We start from the raw sequence: 23,909 nt of genomic DNA on the forward strand, positions 1-23,909 counted from the left end.
AGGCCTTATTAGGCTGAGGTGGCACAGTGCTGGTTTGTTTGGATTTTTAAATTAAATACAGGGACAGTAATATTGAAGAAGCAGTTTACTCTGTTTTGGGACCAGGAAAAAGGAAAGGTTGCTCTCTCTGGGAGAGAAGTGTAGGTACTGTTGTGAAATAATGTTTGTCACAGTTATTTGCTATATTCTCTGTTCAGTCCTGCTGGTATGGACTGTGCTGAGACTGTGGGGAATTGTTTGGGCAGAGAGTTGATGGTTAAACCGAAGAATTTGGTATATTTGGAGTAAAAAGGTGAAATTTGGCTCCTTGTAGCTTCCCCTGTGTGGAGGATTGGGTACCTTTTGGGCCTTGTCAAGACAGCATTATTCGTCTTTCAAAAATCCGAATCCCAGATGTAGTGAGTTAAATGCATGGTTTAAAAACTTAACCATGATATGCCAAAGCAGTCGTGATTTAATAAGAACAAGCCTTGTTCTTGTAGTGCAGTTACAACCCTCAGTGTTGCCCATTGTATTTCGACCTGACCCATTTTTCATATTTGAGTCTTTCCTCTGAATCACCTGTATCTTCCAAGGCTGAGAGTTGGTTTTGCACCCTGGCACCTGTGCTGCCCTGTGAGCTTGTGGTGATGTAGCATCTGCGTGCTCTCTGCAGTGGAGGAAGGGCAGTTCGTTCTGCTGTAGCTGATTTAAAGTGTTTAAATATGGATTCAGGACACGGGCCAGTGTGATGATGCCCAAGTGCTGGTGGTTTTTCCCCAGGTAACAGGTGAGTTTAGGTGTCCCAGGAGGAGCTGTGTGTGGGATCCTGCCGAGCTGTGCAGCCGCAGGTTGCTGTGACTGTGATGGTTCCTGGAACCTGCAAGAAGCTGTCCCAGGAGCACGTGTGCTGCCACAGCACCTGGGTGGGATGGAAAGGGGCTGGATGTGGCTGCAGGTGGTGTGCAGGCTGCTGGGGCAGCTCTGGCTGCTCTCCAGATGCACACTGGCCTTGCCCACAACATGTGTTCCTGCCGATGCCGAGGCAAGCTGAGCTGAACAAAGGAAACCCCACAAAAGTCCTGAGCGTTCTGCAGGTGGGATGCCCAGCTTGTGCTCGTGGTGGGGCTGGGTAGGCACTGGAGCAAGGGAGGTGCAGGAATGCATTGCTGGATGGGGACAAGAGTAGGCAGGACTGCATCAGTGTTGATTTAATTGGCTTAAACAGCGTGACAAGGTGGAGCAGGGAAGTCATTAAGCTGGAAACAAGTAATTATATGTAAAAAAAAAAGTTTGGCTCAGTTAATTTTCAGCCAGAAACACTCTGACCTGGCTTGTGCAACTGTTGCTGTGAGGGAGGTGGGAGTGGGAGAGGGTGGAATTCCCATGTGGAAGGACTGTGGCAGTGCTTCCCTGGACAGCAGTCTGTTGTTTTTGGAGACCCTGCCCAGAAGCCATGTGGTTGTGCAAGCTCTCCTGAGGTGAGAGTCCCTCACAGGGGGTTTCTGTTTTGGTGTCAAGCTGGCAGTTTTATAAGGAGTGTCAGCTGTCAGGGCATTCATCAGGGCCTGGGGGTAGGGAAGAGTTTTGAGGATGGTAGTACAGGGGAGAAAACTTTGGAGAAATGGAGGCCCATCACATTGATGTCCAGAGCAAGGGCAGCAGATCCAGAAGGACTCTGCAGGCCACCCAGTTTTGGTTTTGATTCTGTATCCTACGCCATTTTTAATGCACACAGGCTAAAGTCCTCCAGGTGACAATACAGAAGTGAAGGGGCACTGCCCTGTCCTTGTGGTAGGCTCGCTGTGCAGCCATGGCCCTCAAGCCTGGCGATCAAGCAAGGGGTTACTTTAGACCTTATTATTATTCACCCTTATTCTGCATACCCCAGCTTCACTTTCGTATCTTCTGTTGGCTACCTGGATCAGCTGCCCACACCAAAGGACTGGAGCTTCATTTCTTCCCAAAGAGTCTCCTGGCCAGTGCAGTTTGTGGTGCTGTGTTCAAGGCACAGCTTTGAGACAAAGGACAGCTGGAATTCTGAGTATTAAAATAGATTCTATTCCATAATTTTTTAAATATCTGTTGCATATACAGTGAAGTCTGGCTGAATGCTGGTGACTGCTGGTGTGAAGAGTTGTTGTCGTTCTTACTCACGTGTAATGTTAAAGTTCAGGAACAGTCCTGAATATTTAGTGTCCTGGATGTTTTGTGGAGGAAACAGATTCTGTGAGAAGTAGGATACCTTTGACAATGATTTAAGGAAAAACCAGCACCCAAACTGTAATTGGAGCAATTTTGTGTTTCTCTCATTGCCAAAATTAGTAATAGTCATTACTGCTAACATTACTTAGAAAATGATAATTTGAAGAATGGTGGTATGAAATCTAGAAATGTAGTTTATTCCAAGGCATAGGGGGAATTTTGATTCTAATTACAACCTGTGGAGTCACTCATCCTAACTACAGTGCCAAAGAGGAACTGGAATCACCTATAACTGATGGTTATGGAATCAGCTCAGATGCACTGGGCACTCAGGAAGACTGGAGGCAACTGGGACTTCTCCAAATACTCAGTGCCTGGTGTGTTCTGGTGTCTTTAAAAAGCAAGGCAGAGCTACTGCGTATGTCTTCTCAGAGTGGGTGAGGTGGCTCAGGTGTGTTAGGTGGGAATCCTGACTGGTTCAACCAGAATTTGGGATTCTCAGTTCCCTTCACGTGTGTGGTCCTGTTTGCTCCCTCATTGATGTCTTTGCCCTCTTCACCTGACTCCAGCCATTTTAACAAAAAATCAGAGGAGGTCTGTCTCTGGTGAGAGAGTCCTTTGTGGGTATGAGACAAGGAACCTGGACAGGGAGGTTGTTAAGAGGTGTTTGAGTGTATGAGGAGATGAACTAGAGTCCCTCTCTTACCCTTGGGTGCCATGACATCAGTGGCTTACTGAAGTTGGGGATCAGTTCCTATTTACAAGGAAAGTATCCTTACCTTTCTCTTTCTGTCAGAAAAGAGCTGCTGGGAGGCTTTTTGAGAGGTCAGGAATTGTTGATGTTTGACTGCTTACAGAATTGGTGAGTGCTGTGATGGACTTTGCCAGTCACTGCGGTCAGGTGAATTTGTGTGGCTGTGTAATGTGCCCTGTGTCAGTGGAGTAATGATGGCTCCTGCAGGCAGCACTGGCAGGAGCAGAATATTGCTTGAAACCATTTGTGGGCATGGCTGTGACTGGACTGGTGCTCGGTGTGGGAATTTTGTCAGAGATGCCGTGGGTCCTGTGTCCTCCTCTGTTGTTTGCTGCCTCGTTGAGTGCATGGAGTGACTGGAGCTGCTCCCCTCCCCACTCTTACCCTGTGTGTTTAGCAGACAGCGCTAATGCAGGCTGACTCTGGCAGATTGATGGGTGTATGTCTACTTGGACATATTGGCATTTGTTAAGAACGATAAAAGTTGTGTGGTGAGCAAATCAGTGTATTTCAGTAATCAGTGTATTTTAGTTAATTTGTGCCCCTAGTTTATTCCTGTATGGGCCTTATGGCTATGTCTGCTTTGTGTTTGAGTCTTGGTGTAAGCTTCTGTGTGTAGGGTTGTATTGGTATGTGGGTATATGGTTTTGCATTTTGGCTATTTTGTTTCATTTTTAATCATCTGATGTTTTTGATATGTCTTTTCCTGGTAAAGGGGCAGCCCAAAAGTACTAGTTAGTCTCCCCAAACTCTGGGAGGCCTTTTCAGTTATTTTATGCTGATTTGAGGAAGCTAGGAGGTGTGGAAGTCACACTGTTGCCCATCAAAATGAGAATTACCCTGCAAGAGAAGGATGAGTTTTGTGAGGAAGCAGAAGGGGCCAAAATGTTTACTTTCCAAACTTCATGTTGTTGAGGTGTCCCTGAAATTAAATTTGTGTGTATGCAGTGAAGCACTGCTTACAGGAATCTCGTGTAACCACATCAAGCTCTGCATGTATCAAACACACATAAGTAACTTTTTAGCATCATGCAGCTTTGAAGCTGGATATCTTCTGTTGGATTTAGGTTTGATAAGATTTTATGTGAAAGACAATGTGGAGGTCTGCTTCCTGGTGGAGGAAGCAGGCTACCTGTGGAGACTGAAAAGGAAAGCTGTGTGAGGGGAGGAAGCTGTGCAGGGTGTTTGTGTAGTCCTCTGCCTTGTGGGTAGGAACTGGCAGCAAATATCCATCTCCAGGCTCCACTGAAGTGATGTCTATAAAGAAGCTATAAAAATCTCGGAATGGATGTGATGCTTCTGGCATCCTCTCAAAAGCTGAAGTGCAGTGATCTGGACCAGCGTTGGAAAGGTGTGGTGATGTTCCCTGCTCTCATGTACCTCATTTAAAATGGGCTTCATTGTATTTAAATGCCTCCTTAGATGTGCATGTGTGTCTTGACCTTCTGCCTTGTACAAAACAGCAGCATCCACTCAGGAATATGCTCACTGCTCTGCTGCAGCAGCAGGGTGAGGAAAACCTGCCTGATACTGGCAGTTGAACCTTTTCACTATGATTCAAGAAGTACCACCTTGGGATGTGGGCCTTTTCATGGATATTATGGTCAGGATGAATTGTTTTTATTATTGTACAGTGTTGTCTGCTGGCTTTGGAGAGATGAACAAATGTTTTGGGCATTTTTTTGTTGATCCTGGTCATTTATGGTTGCTGGGCTGTAACATCTCTTCTGCAATGAAAAACTGAGTCCCTCTGATGACACTTGTTCAAAAGAATCTGTGTCTTTAAGTCTATTTGCCTAGGAGTTATTGCATTTTTAAACCATTTTTTTATCGGTTTGGTTGCTTTCTGCTTTTTGGTTCTCCCTGTGCAGTTCTGCTGCTGCTCCCTTGGCCAGTGCGTTCAGTAATGTGAATCTTCCACCACATTATTCCAGGCTGCTGGTGTTCCCTGCAAAGGGCTTTTGTCTGTCTTCTGGGTACTCAGGTTTCTTTTCATGTTGTGGATTTGTTTGATTGCAGGAGGGATGTGTGAGCGATGGGTAAATGACAGTGCAGTGCTTGTTGAGCACAGAAAAATGTCTTTCAAAAAGGTGTGTTACTACAGCTGGTTTACTTAATATGCAGTAGTTACTCATGGTAAATCCCTGGAGAGAGGCAGTTCACCTGTGTTATTCAATTCAGCTCATAGATAACTTGAATACTGTGTCTCTGCTGGGCTGAGAACGGAACAGCTATTGCATGTTTGTTGTCCCTCTGGTTTGGAGGATGTCTGGAACATGAGTGTGAGGCTCACCCCTCGCAGCTGGCATTGACTTAGCTGTCAAAATATTGAAATACTTGATTATCAAAATCAGTGAGAAGGAAAGTGCTCAGAGTTATCCTGAAGGTTCCGAGGGGTTAAGCTGTTGTTCATAAAGTGTGAAATGCAGGGAGTGGGTTTCATCTCATTCTCGTGGGTCAGGATTGCAGGAAGAATTTGTGCAGCCTTGGAGCTTTGGTTTTTACTCATAGTTATGTTAGTGTCTGAACAAGACAAAATATTTTTTGCTGTGACTCTGCACCCTGTTTTCTACCCCCACCCACCTCTTTGTACTGCTGCTGAGTTGTTGGACAAGTTATCTCTGCTACAGGTCTCTTGCTGAGGTTTGCTAGGTGGATTTATGTAAACTGTATATGAGATGCTTGGGAAACTGCCACTGCAGGTGACACCTCCTGTGGCAGCTGCTTGAAGAGCTGTTTCTGTGCTGCCAGCATTGAACTGACTGCAGGATGCACCTTTTGCATACATGTGCCTTTAACAGACACAGCCCATCTGTTTGTTCACCTTGTTGGCATTTCCCATTTCGGACCACGTTTGTCACTTTGCCTCATGAGTGGTCCCAGCTCAGGACCTGTCTTCCCTCTCTGGAGCGATGTCTGAATGAATTGGCCTTTTTGCTGAGACCCTGATACTGCAGGGAAGGATAGACTGCAGGGAGATTTGCAGTAGGAGAGACTTGAACTAATTCCTGTGATTTAATACAGTAAACTCAGAGCACCCAGAGGACAGTAGGGATGTGTTTTAAGCCAAAGGATGTAAAAGACTGATAAACTTTGGCAGCCAAGTACTTTTGTAAATAATGATAAGGAGGGAAGGGAGAGTTGCTCTGCCTCAGCACTTGAGCTGCCACAGCCTCAGCAGTGAAGCTTTGTCAACCTGAACATTTGCATTTTGAAGCTGGTGTTCTGGACGGGCTGTGGTGCTGACTTTGGTGCTAAATGTCTCATTCTACTTTTATTTTATGTTACATTAGTCTGGTTCTTATGATCATCTGTAATCTTACTGGGTTTGCTTGTGTTTGAGGGGATGTTTTTAGGTTTTGAAGCTCCCCATGATGTGCATTTCCTGGTCTGCTTAGGTGGCTGTTTCTTCAAGATTAGTCCTGCAGTTCATGCAGGTGTAACATATCTGTGTCTCCTCGTGGTTAGGTGGAAAGGTGCAAACGTGATTTCTGTGAGATGTCATAGGTTTGTTTAAACACGGTCCCAGTGGAGCTCTCTGCAGCCCTGTCTGGTGTCTGCTCCATGCCTGCACAGATCCTTTGCAGGGCATGTGAGGTATCATTGGCCTGGATTTGCATCAGGAGTATCATGTGATGCTGCAGAGCATCTTCCAAAATGTATGACCTTGACACCTCAGGCTGTACCCTCAGTGGTGAGATCTCTGCTATTGCTGTTAGGAAATACAACACGATGTTGCCAACTATCACTGCCCATCTCTCTCCTGTTTCTCCTCTCAGGTGAGCTGAACTTCGTGCACATGGATGGTACAATTGTAGTGTTTAGTGGGCATGGCCCATTAACTTCTGTATGACCATCAAGGGAGATGGGAGTATATGTATTGCACAAATTGTGTATTTATTAGTTGCTAAATTGATTTCCTCTTCTGCAAATCAAAGCCTTGGTGTTTGCCCTTTGCTGGAGGCAGGGCGAGCCCTCCAGGAAGCAGACAGCTCTGCTGGTCCTGGAGCAAAGAGTCCAAGCGCCAGGAATTAGTCTGTGTTTTGAATAATTTATCTGATCTTTCTGAGGTGCTTCAGGAGATGCCCTGTGGCATAAGGAGGACAGCTGTTGGGAGCAGACAGCTGAGCTGAATGGGAGTTCATCCTTTATCTGTTTTTGTCTAGGCTTATTTTTTTTTCTGTGGACCAAAAGGGTTGTGTGGTTTGCTTTGGACCTGATTCTCTGGAAGTGGGTCTCTGAGTGAATTAGCTATTGCTTTGCTTTTGGACCAGAAAGCAAAGTGTTTGCACTTTGAAGAGGTTTGTGGACAGAGATAAAACAGTTTCCTTTAAAAACATATGGCTATGTTGTTTGACCTGGGAGGGGTTGTGGCCTAAGATGAAAGCATTGCGTTTGGAAATCTCTTCTGGGGAGCAGTGGGACCATGTCCGAGTTTTCCTGTAAAGACCAGTTCCTCTCCTAAACACTGTCAGTTCAGGACTTGGTCTCATGCCAGACTCTGGAAACTTCATCCTACTTTTGATATCCTCTTGTTTCCTCTTGTCCCATTCAGAAACCTGCATGGGCAGTTGTAGGAAGGGGGAGGATGGTCAGAACGGCTCTGTATAGTGCTGGCCTTCAAGGTCCTCTTTGCCTTGGGGTAGCTGCAAGAATCAGTGTGTTGAAAGTGCGGTATTTGCATGTCAGCTTTTAGAGCTGGTTTGCTTTGTGATTTGGGGAAGAGGTCAGCTTTTTTCAGCCCAGCTGTTGTCACTAGAAAGTGTGACACTAAGGTGTAAGTTAGTATGCAAGTTTACACAAAGGAGTTGTGAATGAGCTCAGACTTCTGTTGGAAGAAGAAAGGATTGGATGCAAAAAGATTTAGATAATGTGCTGCTATAGGCAGCAGCTTGGCAGATGAGTTCTTTCTGCACTGGAGCCACATGTTGTGGAATATCTGAACAAGCCTGCCAGCATTCTCCTGGAGATGCAAAATCTATTTGAAAAAATATTTTTAGTTAATTTATTTCTTTTTGAGAAGAATTGGAGTAATAGCCTGAGTTTATGTGCCCAGCTGGTTATGCCAGCATCATACATAGCCAGATAGGCTTCTTATGGGTTAAGCTTTGCCACTGTGTATCAGTGCTAGATGCCCGTGGGGCTAAAAACGAAAATTTTCTCTCTGGCCTGTTTCTGTGGTTTCATCCCTGCTGATCCTGCTGATGAGGACTTCAGCTGAGCAAATGGGAGAAGGATCTTCTCAGCAAGTGTGGAAGTGGCAAAGATTGAGACAGGAGTGGTGGGAGCTGGTGTCCTATGCCCATGTGTGTCTGTCTGGAGGGTTCTGTGTGAAGGCTTAGCTGGCTTCCCATCAGGGCCATGATTTGGAATCTTCTGTGGGTTGAAGAAATTCCCATTCTGATTTGTCAGTATGGCTGCTTTATTTCTGCCCTACACAAATACGGGAAATTGAGAATCTGTGAATACACAGTTTATTTCAATGAAGCCCTGCAATGTTTCTAGGTCTGGTAATTTGCTTTAATACAGACAGGCCTTAGTAAGGGCTGACTTGAATGGGAGCCTGGAACTGAACTGGCAGTAGGAACCCTGACCAGGGCACTGTGCTGCTCTCACAGTACCTGGGACACAGTCCAGGAGCCACTTGTCCACAGTGTTGTTCCCACGTAGTAAATAGCAGCTTTCTGGGAACTTTTGTGTAGGGTTTCCCTCTCAGAGCTAAATGATACTCTGACTTCAGCAGCAGAGCTCTGACTGCTGAACAGTGTTCTCAGAATAATCCTGTGCTGGCATGTCCTGACTCCTTGAGACCCGAAGCAAACACAGATAATGCTCTGTGACAACCTTCTTCAACAGCTTGATGTCCTTGCTGTTGAGCAATGCAGAAATGGAGGGTGTAATAAAACTGGGGTCATCATCTTCCTGTCCCTTCAGACATTCTGCTCGAGAGTTGTGGGTTTAGCAGCTGGCACAGGTCGCTCCATGGCAGCTTAGCTGGTAAAGGAGAAGTTTGGGTTATCTCCATACAAGCTGTCAGGAGCTGCTACTGCTTTACTGCCCAACAGGAGCATTGACTCATGCCAGGGAAAAGTGACTTGCTTTTCCAACCTTGATGATTCAGTCCCAAGTATGGCAGTTGTTTTAAATGACTGTGGGTTTGATATGATCTGGTCCATGTTAGGACTCAAAGAAATGCAAAAACCTTTGGAAATCTCTTTGAAAAGAGAAGTAAAATTTTAATAAGTTTAATAGTTTGTCTCCACTAGTTACACTTTTCAACCTCATACACAAGCATCTCAAACTCCTCTTTAAAAACAGTTAAGAGTCTTGGCTTTCAGTAGACAATTTCAGTCACTAGCTGATTTATTCTTTCTATTGCCACACCTTGGTGATTTCATGGCACCTGTGTAGCTGTTGATCTGGCACCTTCAACATGCATGTACTGCTCCCTCTGTAATGCCTGTGTCTCAGAGGTGTTTTAGGGTGTGATGGTATTCCTGCCCTGGTGTGCCTTGTGCTAGGCAAGGCACCAGCCTCCTCTCCCCTTTCCAGCTTAGGGGTGCTCTGTTCCCACTGATGGGATGTTATTTGCGGTATCTTTGGAGTTCCCATTGTCTCTGGAATTTGCTGATGGTCTTGTATGGAGCAGCAAACATAGGCAGCAAGGCCAGGCTGATATACCTCAGCTTCCCTCCTTTTCAGATGCCTCTGAGGGCAGCAGCACAAGCAGAGATGACTCTTGCATCGATACAAGGTCGTGCAGCTCCCACCTTCTCAGCAAAATCTGGGGAGCCCTGCTGCAATGGAGAAGTTGCAGCACCACAAACCAAGACATTGTGGGTCAGTTTGCTCTGAGGTGAGCGTGGGCCAGGCAGGCAGCAGCTCTGGCCACAGGCCACACACGGGTGGCCGCAAAGGTGGAAAACTTCTTTGTGGTGCCAGGAGGGGACTCTTGGTGCTTTTGTGTGGGATAGTCAGTTTGTATGCAGGGCTGGTGCACACATTCCTTTTCCTGGAAGCTTGGAGGGAGAACGAGTTAATGGGGACAAGGGCAAGGGAAGAAGATAGCTGGATCTCAGTTGGGGCTACTGGCTGATATTTTTGCAACAGCCTTCTGTTACCCAGCGTGAGACCGCGGGGATTAGCTGGGCAGACTGTCAGGCTCCTTCCGGACTGAGGGCCCGCCTGCCCTCTGCACACCACTAGAGCTTTTTTACACAGACTTTCAAAATCCAGTGCACTTGGGGAATTTTTATTGAGAGATTTCATGGCGCTTATTTCTTTAGCAGTGAAATTTTGCGTTTGCCCCTAGTTATTTACCGTAGTAAAAGGGTAAACAGCAAGGTTGCTGCTTCCTGAGAGTGCAGTGGTGCTAAATTCCTCATGGACATTGCTGTAGTGCCTGCATCCCAGAGCCTGCTGGATCACACCTGCCTCTTCCAAGTGCTGCTGGGTTGGGTCCTTGTCACTGCTCAGAGAGTGGGAGCTTTGCCATGACCTGCCCCTTGTATCAAGCAATGGATCTGTACCGTGGTCTGTAGTGTGGTTAACTGGTGTGATCTCTGTGTGTTTAGGAGGACATTCTTTGCTTGGGAAGAAATTATTCTCTGTGAGGATGATGACGCCCTAGCACAGGCTGCCCAGAGCAGCTGTGGCTGCCCCTGGATCCCTGGAAGTCCAAGGCCAGGCTGGATGGAGCTTGGAGCAATCTGGGATAATGGGATGTGTCCCTGCCCATGGCAGGGGGTGGAATGAGATGGGCTTCAAAGTCTCTTCCAGTCAAACTGTTTGGGATTCTGTGAGTCTGGCCTGGCTGCTGGCAAGGTAAAGAGGTGCTGCAGGCAATGCTGCTTGCCCAGGTTGCTGTTGTACAGGTGAACTGTCATTAGCAGCATCTGTTGGGGAATTTCACAAAAAGCCACTCTGTAAGCATCTTCCCCTACTCTGGGCCAGTGTTTTTGATGAAAGTGTGGCATGCTGTGCTCAGCCAAGTCTGGTCTTTCGCTGTGGTGGCAGTGCTGGAGAGGTGGGCTTCCATGGGAATTGCTTGGGCATGAGCAGCTGGACCATCTGGTTTAAAATATTGTTTAATATGGGCAGAGTTACTCCAGACCTTCAGCTTTCTGGGAACAAAACAATCTCTTCAGTCTTAAAGTTTGTTACTTCATACAGTAGTACACTGGTCTACTCCTTTCCTGCCAGATGCCAGTGTTTGTCCCTGGATCCTGATGATGGGACTGCTCTGTATTCAATGCAGTGCAGCCTAAAGTTTGTTCGAAAAAACCAATTTTATTTATGATTTTAGAGTAAACGTTGAAAGATAAAAGCAGATTCTTAATTCTGATGCTCTCCTTTGAGTGAATGAATGAGAAATGGTCTCTTACTTTAGGCTTTCGGATAAGCTTCTGTGCAAGAGCACAAAGAGACAAAGCTATGCCTGTTTTTTTAGCATTATCCTTGCTTTTTTATCAATATTGGTACTGAGAAATTGCTTTTTCTTGCAACTAACCAGATATACCATTCCTGCTCCTGAGAGAGCCACTGTTTCTCACAGTGCTGGTGCAGCAAGAACTCAACTAAGACTTCTTGAAAGGTCATCAATTGTTGAGGTAGATTTGTGCCTTCTGCTTTGCCTGTGACATAAGGGTAGCATGATCTGTTTCAGTTTAGCATTGTTTGTTTCAGTTTTTGGTTGTTTTCTTTTTTTAAAATATAAATCTGAACTGTAGAAACCTTGTACCTTAGCATTTCTTTCAATTTACATGAAGATTTTTTTTGTTTTTACTCCATATGTGAATTTGCTGCAGCAATTCTAATATCTGAAGAGATAATTGCTAATTTTTTTTAAACAGTTGGTGTCTTTGGGTTTTATCTCAGTGTATTTTGTGACTGCTGTTCAGAGACGTTGCTTCTGAGATACCGTATATAGAAAATCCTTTGTTGTCCATTGCATTTCACAGCCTGTTTTTCTGTCTTGGAAGAGCTGAGAAGGAGCTGTGCTTCGGTGTTCCAGCACAGAGTGAGCCTGTGTGTCAGAATTACTCCCCTAAGACAGGGTTGGAAAGCACCTATTTATTCTTTAATAGCTTTCTATTAGCTCAGGATATTCAGATATTTAGGAAACTTGGTGTTGGAAGCTGGACTTTCAAACTTCTTTTACGAGCTGCAGCTCTGTGGTAGGAATTGAGGTAGATTTATAGACCTTTACAGAGAGGACAGTGACTGAGCTGTGAAAAGAGCTGGAGGGGAAGCATCTTCCCCAGGGAGCTGTTGCGTGGAGGTGTCTGGACAGAGAGAAGTGGCCTGTGGGCACAAGGGAGCAGTGACCTGCTGCTGCCTGTGTGATGGAGCTGTGTTAATGCAGGTGAGACTGGACTCGCTGGGAACAGCTGGCACCCCATGGTTCATATGAACTATGGCAGCCCAAGAAGGTTAATTAATATTTATTAAGGACAATGGCTTGCTTTTGTGTCAGACTTTATACCAGCTCACTGTTGTCTGGCATGTTAAGACTGTAAATGCTTCTGCAGGAGTTTGGTTACTTCCCCAGCAGTGCCTTTCATCTGAAGCTGAGATCTGCTGTCAGGGATAGTGTTTGAAGGCTTGAAGTCTGCTACCAAACAAAAAATCTTGAATGAAAGATATTCCACAGAAGAAAAGGAACTACAAAGGCTTTGTCAGCAGTGGATTTTACAGTACAGTGATGTTTTTCCAGAGCTCAGCAGCTGGGTCTAACTGGTAGGTAACCCCTGCAGTAAACTGGTGATGAATGGGATCTTAGGGAAGGGAATTTATTGTTTTGTCATTTCAGGAGTTAAGGGGTTCTGAGGCTGCCACAAGCTGAGGACTGATAACCAGTGAATCCTTTCTGCCCAGCCCTGTTCACTGTACTGGCTACCTGGAAGTGTAGGAGAACATGGGAGCTGCTTTGCTGGGGACTGCAGAGCACAGCTGCTGGTAGCATGAGGCCAGGCTGCCGCCAAAGGGCTTCCAGAGAGCAGGTGACAAAAATCCCTTCAGCATCATTGTGGCTCTCTGACCTCGACAGTTTTGGAGTGAAAATATGTGCTTGCAGCTCTGGAATCTGCAGTGCACTGCCCTGCAAGCAGCAATTCACTGGTAGTTTCTCACCTGCCATGCTGTGAGCTCTCTGCAACCCCAGAAAGCTGTAAAATGTTTCCATTAAATTCTCTTTGCTGACTTCTATGCGTGGAGGCAGGAATGCAGCTAGGTCAGACCCAGGAGGCTGAAACTCATTAAAAAAAAAGCCTTAAACCAATACTTTAGCACCTCTTTGCCCAAGCATCACAATTTGCCTTAAAAATGCAGAAAATACACAAGAATACTTGATAATAAAGGGTTGTGCCCACAAACTCTAATGCTCCTGGTGCTGGGGAGTTCCTGAAGCATTGCCTAGTGGAGATCTTCATCTCCAAGAGTTGTGATTGTCTCTTTCTCTAGGAACAGCTGCTGTTGTGCATCTGAGTGGAGGTGGTCTTGGTTGGCACACTCGGAGTTGTTTCTTGCCTGAGTTTTATTCCAGAGAAGGTTTCACCTCTCACTGAGGGGAAGAGCGAGTGCCTGCTTGCTTGCTGGGGCTGTGGGCCTGGTTTGCTGCTTTTAAAGTCTGTGTCAAACACAGTCAGTTGGCTGTTCCTGGATTTACTCACTGAATTATAGAATGGTTTGGGTTGGAGGGGATCTTAAAGCCCATCTCATTCCATGTCCCTGCCATGGGCAGGGACAACTTCCATTAGACCAGGGTGCTCCAAGCTGTGTCCTGCCTGGCCTTGGACACTTCAGGGATGGGGCAGCCACAGCTTCTCTGGGCACCCTGTGCCAGGTCCTCACCACCCTCACGGCAAAACATTTCTTCCTCATGTGCAGGCTAATTCTGCACTCTGTTAGTTTAAAACCTTACCGTGCAGATAAAGGTGAGACTCCTTGTCAGGAAGTTCACCCTAATATAAGGTAAAGGGAGAGGGAGCAGCTGGGAGGGAGCTTTGTCCAGCCTGAGGGTGGGTGTGGGGGGAACCTTTGATGAGCAGGGAGGGCTGGACCTGGGACCTTGCTGTGGGCAGAGCCATGGCTGGAGCAGCGGCCTGTGCTGCAGGATGGGCACTGTGTCAGCCCAGAGGGCTGCTGAGAGGTGCCCATGCCTTGTTTCCCTTTGAGATTTTAACCAGGCAGATTAAGAAGTGAGGTATTAGGAAAGCACTCAAGAGGATTCTTTTGAACAAACCTCATTTGTTCCTGGGAAAAGTGGTTTACAGCAAAGAGAAATTTTGATGTTGAGTGTTTTCCATTAAAAATACTGTTAACTGCTAAATAGTGACAGTGTGTTTGCTTTAATTACCCCCAGAGTATATTTTAATTGTAGTTTTCTCTTTAAACCACTTGTTAAAGTGCTGGAAGTGTATTTACTGACTTTGTGCATGTTCTGTGCAAATGTCTCATGTATTTTGAAAGAAAGCATGACAATAGCATGAATGCATTTACCCAGTTATCTTTCTCTTTCATAGGCAATTTCTGTAGGTCCTGCTTACCAGGTATTAATGAGAATGACAGGAGCTATTGGGTGGTAATTTATTTTTTCAAATAGTCAGTCAGTGCTCAGTAATTGTTGATGATGAAACTGGTGGCACTTACAGAGGGCAAGAGGGGTCTGGCCTGGACCTGGCACAGGCTAGCACATACCTGTTGAGGTTTCCCATTAAGTGATGGTTTTTACTGTGCCTCCATTTCTTTTCCTCCAGAAGAACACCTTTAGTTTGAAGGTGGGGGTTATTTTGTGCTGAGAAGGAAAAGGCTGTTGCTCTCTGCTGGAAGATCAAAGGTTTTACTGGAGAGAGATGCTTTGCAGATCCTCTGCTTGTTGTAAATGAAAGGAATGTAACACAGGTGTCTGAATTTCTCATGTAAGCCATTGAGAAGTGGCAGGATTTGATTCCCAGTGCTCTACAGCCTTTTCATGGGAAAAGAGCAACAAGCCTTACTTCAGGATGGCAGCTTTGCTTAGTGAATAATTCAGCAAAACTGTGCTGTCAGGTGAGGCATGAGCTGTGTTGATGTTCTGCTAACCTAGATTTGGGAGACCCTGACAGTAAGCAGTCAGAGTATTAATAAATGGTGAAATGAGGGGCAAAATCTGCAATGGAACTGACTGCCTGCTGGCCTAAAGAGAGCAGCTTTTAGCTTGCAGCTTCTGCAGTGCACTGGGGTGCAGCTCTGCACTGTGGAGCAGCAGGATGCAGTGCTGAGGTCCCTGTCCCATGGCATTCCTTGCCCAAGCAGTGGCCCAAGCCATTCTCCATTTCCACTGTTGGGCTCCTGCCTGTGCCCTGCTCTTCCTTGTCTGTGGGAAGGGCTGTTCCCAGGGGTAGTTCCTTCCCATTTACATTTTGCTGACAAGTCCATATAAAGAAAATGAAACGGTCAGGGACTCTTCTCCTTTTCTACCAGGATTGCAAACCTCAAAACTATTTGATATTTATTTCCCAGACTTCCATGTGAAGATCCCTTCCTAGTGTTATTTCATTACAGCAACACCCCAGTCCTATGGTCAGGGCCTGTTAATAGTGCTGCAAGATAAATACAAAGTAATAAAAAATACTCTTTCAATTATGAAAGCCGTAGCAATAAAAAGCTACAGGAACTCCACAGCAGCTGAAAGGAACTCCACAGCAGGAGTTCCTGTGCTGTGGAAATAAAGGGTTTGTGTGGTCTTTGGGGGAGCAGAACCCTTAGAGCTGGGTGGAAGGAGACCAGAGCTCTCCACAGAAGTTTCACCTCCTGACTGTGATCTGTGTGCTGGAGCCAAGTTCTGCAGAGGCTTGGGTTTGTCCTGGCTGGAAACACTGGGGTTTTACTCATCTGGAACCACACAGGAAAGGAAAACCACAAAACCCTCAGCTTCCTGCTCTGCAGGTAACGTGATTGCAGCTCCTCGTTTCTCTACTTTCACTTTCTGCAGTGTTTGCTTGCTTTAGGAATGGCAGTATTAAGGTCTTTATTTAAATTATTATTTGTCTTCTTAGATCTATTCTCTCCTCAGTGACAGCATGCAAGATCTTTGTCTAGGGTTGCATCAGCTGGTGTTCCAAAGCCAGTCAGTTTTTCATTGCTGTGGAAGTGTCTTGCTGCAGATCCCTTGGCTGTTGGAGTCAGAGTTGGTGTGTCCATCTGTGCAGTTCTTCCTTCAGGAGGAAGTTGAATTGTTGTCACACTTTGGTGTTATCTTTGCTCACAAGAAAGTGAAGATTTCTACCGCATAAGTAAATATCCAAAACTCTGTTGAGAAGAGCCAGCTGTTGGAGGGAGCTCCGGCAATCTGCCAAGTTCCTGAAGGCAGCAGCCCTGTGCCCAAATCCCTGGTTCACTCCAGCCTTCAGTGGAGCTGTGCAAGGGGTTTGGTACCTTCACTCCTTCCAGCACAGCAGCAGAGCAGCAGCTCATTCCTGGCATTCTGTGTGTTTTGTCACTTGAATGACAATGTTGGACAAGAGTGCCATCACCGTGTGTCTTTCTGAAGAGGGTTTGACACTGCCAAGCTATCAAAGCTGCAGTTCTGTTGGAAACATCAGTCATTAGACAATGCCTAACATGTCTCAGCAGTGGGAATCAGGGGTTCCTTCCTGTGCTTGTCCTGCTACAGGGTATTGCTAATTCGTACTGAATGCTTTACAAGACAGTACAAAGCTGGAATTTTTATGAGTGCACAAGATTTTTTTTTTTTTTTTTTTTTTGGTAAGAAAAACATCAGCCCAAAACCTGCTGTTCACAGAGCCGTAGTGTGATGTTTAACAAAGCCTCTGAGTGTTCATTAAGTTATTTTGGTGTTGAGAAATAACTGGCCTTTGGGCATTTCTGCTGGATTTCAGCATGAGGAAAGGTTTGAACAAAGTAATTAAAGTGAACCAAAGTTCATTTGAGCCAGCTTTTTAAGATTTTTTTTGTCCTTTTTTCTTTTTTTTTTATTCCTTGCTATGTGAATTTTCCTTCGTTTTTCCCTCTCCAGTTCCTTGGAAAGCAGAGTAATTCAAGTGTTGGGAGAAGGGCTGTGGCATGGCAGCAGGGCACTCCTGGCCGTGTGGAGGTGTGCTGGACAAACCCTGGTGCTGGGTTATGTGCATCCCTTGTGGCATTGAGGATCTGCTCTCCTGCAGACAGGGAGAGGATCCAGTGGGAACTCCCAGACCTGTTGTGGGGTCGTGGGGAGATCTGTGCTGCTGCTCTGCTGGACAGAGTGATGGAAATTCAGCAAACTCAGGTTATGTCTCAAATTCCAGTGTCAGGGCAGGTCCTGTGTGACAAGGGGAGGAAGTGGGTGGTGACAGAGCACGGGGCATAGGTGATAGTTTGTGTCTCTGCTGACAGTCTGCCCATAGATGCTGTGTTGGGTTTGTGTTGTTCAACTTGACTTTGAGTCTGAGAGCTTCAATCAGGTGTTGGGTTGAGCTGGGTGAGCTCTTGCCAGCCTGGCACGATGGGGTCTGGTGTTCACAAGGCAATGAGAGGATGGGATCTGACTGTAGCAGTGAAACCCAGCAATTGTCATTAAATACAGAGATACTATGGCTGACTGAGGAGGGCCTTGAGCTGGAAGTGGTTAGAGGATGAAAGAATATTGGAAGAAAGGATGTTGTGGCTTTGGTTATCTCTTCATTGACATATAACTCCTATAACTCTTTTCACTGACATCTCAGTGCTGTGATGGAGGGCAGGATGACGTGCTAGATGGACCACTGCAGCTGTTCTTATGTTCTTTGTCTTTGGATCTAGCTGTTAACCCTGGAATTAAAACATCTTTTTCTGAAATCCAGATTGGAGAAGTGCAAAAATAGATCAGATAGATCTATCTACAGATACCACTTCTAAAGCTTAGCACAAAATTGCCTACGATTTAGTGTCTAAGAGTTCTCCAACTGAGTGCTTTCAAAGACAACTAAAAGCTTTATATGCCCTGTAGACTTGTGATTTAATTTCTTGCTTAAGCAACTCTACACACCTTCATTATAATTCAGCAGAACTAAGCAAAAATGCCCATAGGGACCATGTATTCCAAGGTGTTCTTAAGCTCCAGATCAAAATCTTTCACAGTGTAACAGCGCAGAAAGAACCTTGCAGCTGAGACCAGGTTTTCAGAAGGGCTCAGTTCCTCTCTAAGGCTGTGAAGACACTGATCAGATGTTTGGGAGAACAGCACACGTGGGCACTCACAAGCAAAAGACCAGTTAATGTGAAGCAGATCCAAACTTGAGAAATTGGCTTTTATTGGTAATTAGTATTTTTTTAGTTGTGCATAGATGTCAGGCTGGTAGTATTTGGAAAAAAAACCCTATATATAACAAAGTTTTGGATCCAGACATGAAGATCTGCTATGTTTGCATTGCACAAAGGATTATCTCTTGTGGAAATAGCGGTCGAGTGGAAAAGCAGCCCAGTGCTGGGGTCAGAGCATTATCCCTCCCCAGGAGAGTCTGAAGCCTGTTGAAAACCTGTGCCACTGTAGCACAGGTTATTTCCAACATTTTCTTTGTGCATGTTAGTGCAGCTTGAACATTTTCACACACACACTATCTTGACTTATTCTTTCTAGTTATTTAACTAGCTGGTGACAGGCAACATGTAACTATTCTTATTCCCTGCCTCTCGAGGATTTCTTATTCTATGATTCTGTGACTGGGGGATTCAGTCTGGTGGCTGGGTCCAAGGTGTTTATCGGAGCCAGTGGGATGCAGGCTGTGATTGGTGTTGCCACTTTGCTGGCCTAAGGTATCTAGAGGATGGAAACATGCTTGTTGCAATATCCAAAGAAACTAAATCCTTTCCATTGATCTTAAGCAAAGGCCTCAAGGGCTGATTTTTTTCCTCGCTTTTTAGTCTGAGTACAAGCTTCTAAAATTAAAAAGTAATAAAATCAACCAAGCTTCTTCCCCAGTGCTCCTTCCTGTGGTATATTTTATAACTGTTGCTGTGCTGTTTCAGATTGAAAAAGTACCTGGCATGGCCCTTTACATAATTTATTATTGTTGTTCACCAGGAGAGACTCCAGGTGTTGTACAATAAATTTCCCAGAGCAGTGTCACCCTTTGTTTCTGACACCTGCTCTGTGACAGGCTCAGCTCTGCAGGGTTATGCTGTGGCTGCCTCAGGCACAGGTTGCAGGAATATTTTGGGTGAAGCAAAGTTCTGCTGTGAGAGCAGACACAGACTCCTGGTCTGGCAGCACCTCCCATGTGGACAATTGAACCTTCCAGATTCTCTGCAGCAGTTTCAGCAGGCTGGGCACTGGACTGTGACTGTGAGCCATGTGTTCAGTGCTGCTCTCCAGACAGAAATTGCCTGAACTCCAGTTTGGGCTGGAAGCTGCTGTCTGACCCCAGTGCTGCACTCTCCTCTGGGCTGGGAGCTTTAACCCTGTTTATACAAATGGTGTTTCCATGCAGAGTAGCATCAGGGATCATATTAAAGGTTACCAGTGGGTTTTGGAGAGTATAGAGACTTCATTCTCAGGTTTTGCTTCTGGGAGTTTCCAGTATAAGGGAGCTAATCTTAATCCGATTGTGATTTCTTGCCCTCTAAGCTTAACCTACTTTGCCAGGTGCCACGGTGGAGGTATTTATAGATGCTGGAAGTGCTGCTGGATGTAGCCCATATCCTGCATTACCAGTCACAGACATGGGTGTCTGCTGGTGCAGCTGTGAGCTGCCTCACAGCCCCAAATCTTGCAGATGTCTCATTAAAATATTGTCTAGTATGATGGTTTTGCCACGGAGTGTGTTCATGAAGGCAGTGGCCAGTATTCCTTCCAGAGTCCTGGCTGCTCTAGGCTTGGATGTTTGTACTCCCTGGTTGGAAGCACACTTGGGGCTGTGGGTGAATTATGGCTAAATCCTCTTTCTAATGAGGTGACTCCTAAAAATGAGCGTACTTGGCTTACTCCTGCAGTGCAAAATCATCATCTCTGATTTGAATGCTGACACTCAGATTATATGAAATTGAAGAACTAAAAACATCAGTAACAGACAGATGCACTGAAAATATTTGTACCCTTTAAAGTGAATTTCCTTAGTTGCAGCTCTTAAAACTAATAAGTCAAACCCCAGGCCTCTTCTTTCATCCAGACTTCTCAAACAGAACTTCATGATATGCTGAAGTTCTTCAGATTTTGTTTCAAAATTCAAAAATAGTTTACCTTGAGTGTAAGACTGCTTTAGTCTCAACTTAGTTGTGCTGGTGTTGGAATAGATCCTTGAGCAAGACTGGAAAGGAAGGGAATATGATGGTAGGTTGGAAGGGTCTGTGGGCAGGCAGAGCTGTACTAGGAGCAGCAGAAAAAAACCAGTTGGAAATCCTGGGAGCATCAGGATGTCAGCAACTGCAGGGCTGCAGCTCTGAACACAGGTAAATGTTCTTTGCCGTCTCTACATCAAAGCAGGCATTTTGTTAGCAGACAAGAGACAGCAGTTTGGTTATTTAAAGCTGTTGGAAGAGCAGAGATCTGTGGTTTTGGTTTTTTTTCCTGTCTCACATTAGAATTTGCACTAGCTTTGCTTGGAATTACCTTAGAAGAAAACAGAACTGATAGTGTTCTATTAAGAAAATTACCTCAAGCATTCATCTCTGTTTCCAAATGGAAGTAAATAATCCATTCTTCCCCATTTCCTTTGTCATTTTGTTGATGTGTTGTAATATAACAAGGGAGAGGTAGAAAGATTTCACAGTTCATTACAGATCCATTGACTTTCCCTCCTGCTATTTGTTGTCACAGTTTGTGTTTCTGTGGTTGTGTCTCTTTTTTTCCTGGTTACAGTAAGGAGTGCAGATTTGATTCCCAGTGTATCATCACAAACAGAGCGACTTCAGCATCTGACAGAGAGAATACCTGGTCATGGCCTGTGCACTGTGACTCACTTGAGCACTGTGACCTGGGCTCAGGCTGTGGCAGCAAGAGGTTGATCCTGCAGAGTTGAACTGAGTGGAAAACATTTTGACAGGGATCAGTTTGTATCCTTGCAAGATAGAAACCTTGGAAAAATCCATTAAACTACTGCTGTTTTGAAAATCTTACTGCTTGAAAAGGGAGCATTTTGTTCTGTGTAACCTGAACATGGTAAGCAGTGCTCTTGAGGTATGGCATGCAGGAATGGTGGTGAGGAAATTCTAGGAAGAAGTTAGAATTGCTTTCCCCAACAGGAGGTGACTTAGAGGCTTGAAGAAATGGCCAAGGGTGTCCTGTACCAGCCACAGTGTGTCCAGCAAGACCAGGGGGGTGACAGTCCCTCTGTGCTGGGCACTGCTGAGGCACCTTGAATCCCTCATGACAAGACAAACTTTGTATTGGAACATGCCCAGGGAAGGCAACAGAGCTGGGGAAGGGTCTGGAGCTCCAGGAGCAGCTGAGGGAGCTGGGAGAGGGGCTCAGCCTGGAGAAAAGGAGGCTCGAGAGGACCTTCTGGCTCTGCACAACTCCTGACAGGAGGAGGGGGTCGGGCTCTGCTCCCAGGAAACAGGGACAGGAGGAGAGGGAACAGCCTCAGGCTGTGCCAGGAGAGGTTTAGATTGGACATTAGGGAAAATTCCTTGAGCTGTCAAGCGTTGGAAGGGGCTGCCCAGGGACCATCCCTGGAAGTATAAAAACACAAGGATGTGGTGCTTGAGGCCATGGTTTGATGGTGGACAAGATGGTGGTGCTGGGGTGATGGTTGGACTTGGTGATCTTAGAGGTCTTTCCAACCTTAATGATTTTGTGATCCTGTAAATCATAGATGTCCTAGGTGAAGTAAAAATAGTAGTACACAGTCTGACTGGAGGAATACTTTTGGCCTGCATGTGACCTGCTGGACAGCTGTTTCTTGTTGTTTGAAGGCTGGTTGGCTGTAGTGGTGGTAAAGGGGCCTCACAGTGATGAGAACTTAACTGCAGAGCCAAGTGCTTGGATTAATTCTGGTGACGGATAGCAGCACATAAATAATTCTGTCCTTGGCCTAGCACCCATTCACCAGTGTAGCAAGGAACAAGGGCTGCTGTGAGCCTGAATTTTTCTGGGGCTGTTGTGTGGGTGCTTTTCCCAGTGTCTGTTTTGGTTGTGATCTATGAATTCCAAGGGCTGTGCATTTGGTGACACAAGGCATCACTCCTGGACCCCAGTTCAATGCACAGGCCTGGTGGTAGAATGATGACATCCTTTGAAAAATTGTTTTAAGGACACCACCACCACTACCACTTGAAGGCTGAGATGATTTGTAATAAAGATTGCTATGTTTATAGGTTGATTACCTTATTTACAACCAGAAAGCTATTTTTGGCTGTCTTTTTTCTTCTTGGAGAGCAGCCTAATGTAGGATACAATCCTGTTTAGATTCCCTCAAAACATAAGGTAGTACTTCTGCTCAGCCAAAGTCCAGGCCATCCTGTTTTCAGATATGGCCTGGACTTGGTATAACCATTAACATGCAGCTGAACAAACCCAGTAGTCACAGTTGGGAAGACCATAAGTCAGGAAAGTTCATAATTTCAGGTCTGGTTTTGAGATTTACCCTTATTTGTGAAAAAGCTATCTATTGTAGAGTTAGTTTTGCTTTCTTCCAAATTATTCTCTCTCCCATAATATTTACTGTAAAAGTTCTCAGAGAAGTAGATGTTAAAACAGTTAATGATTGGAATTATGTGTTAAGTCAGCAGAACCTTTAAAAGACAATTTATATAGGGTGGATATTTCTGCAGAACACTTTTGGGCAGTTTTGGTCACGCAGCCTTGGTGGTGATGAGCATTAGTGAATTCCAGAAGCATCATAACCCCCAAGTCTCTTTGTTGTAATGAGACAGGGTGGTCTGTAATGAACCTGTGCCTGGCAAAATCAAAGCAAAACTCCTGCATCTAAAGGGGCTCTTTTGCCTGTAGTTAGAATGATGTGTCTGCAAGGAATAGAGACATGGAGTCAAAAGTCTTGTTTAGGATGAAACTCAAGGTTTGGAGTCCACAGCTGAAGCTGTGAAAGGCTGCTGGGGAGCACGGTTTGTTTTGGCTCTCCTCAGACTTTGCTTCATTTGAATCTGTTGTTTCACTTACAGTACATTTCCATGTGATCCGTGCTGGATGGAAATTCCTGGCATTTCTCAGGATGTTCGTTTTTCCCAGTCGCATTCCTCGTTCATCAGCTGAGCAGAAACAAACCATCCTGTTTGCTTCCCAGGGGCAGCCTAAGCTTCTGTATTTGTTGGACTTGTAGAAAATCCAGCTTCAGATGGTAGATTGACATAATTGAAACTATCCTTAGAAACCTACTGAGATAGAAATCAAGAGACCAATATTTAACTGTGTTACAAAGAGTTCTGTCCCCGAGTAAAAACAGGAAGAAACTTGGTGTATAAAGTTTACAAACAGTAAGAATAGGAGCAAGCTGTGAGGAGATTTTCTGATGAGAGTTTGTGATTTGTTTGTGTTAATTGTGTCAATTCTCCTCTTGGGCCACTTCAGCTCCCCAAGTTCTCCTGAGCTGTATAAGCATTGCTGTGAGAAAGGGAAAACCTTACAACACAATGTAACTGCCCTTGACAGAGGGCTGGGGTTTCAGGCATATGAATGAAACAGACCCAAAGGATAATAGAAGAAATCCCTGGATCCCATCTGAGGGCAGCTTTGTGCTGCTGTGATGGGACCTGTGAGCAAGGGGCTGTGTGGCCGTTCTCCACAGGTTCCTGCCCAGCACCACCCCCTGTGCCTGTGCAGACCTGGGGGGAGCTGATGAACAGGGGAGGTTTCAGGGATCAGCCTTCATCCTCCAGACCCCTTACAGTCTGGTTCAGTCTGGTTTTGCTCTGTGGGAGGGGGAGATGCCCTCAGGGGAGCAGTCAGAGGAGGTGTGGGAGGTCGGTGAGGGATGGCGTGGTGTTGTGACAGGTTGTGCACTCACAGAAGGCCCTCTGGTTCCTTGGGGCTGCAGACCTGCCCTCAGCTTTGCTCAAG

The 23,909-nt window shown here is 45.6% G+C and overlaps 1 protein-coding gene across 1 annotated transcript in view; it reads left to right on the forward strand.

The window, feature by feature from the left end:
- MAP2K4 (mitogen-activated protein kinase kinase 4) overlaps positions 1–23,909 on the forward strand; it is a 67,233-nt gene that overhangs the window by 1,027 nt on the left and 42,297 nt on the right. The window lies entirely within an intron of this gene.

Source organism: Prinia subflava, chromosome 12 (genome assembly GCF_021018805.1).
Source record: "Prinia subflava isolate CZ2003 ecotype Zambia chromosome 12, Cam_Psub_1.2, whole genome shotgun sequence".
Taxonomy (NCBI): domain Eukaryota; kingdom Metazoa; phylum Chordata; class Aves; order Passeriformes; family Cisticolidae; genus Prinia; species Prinia subflava.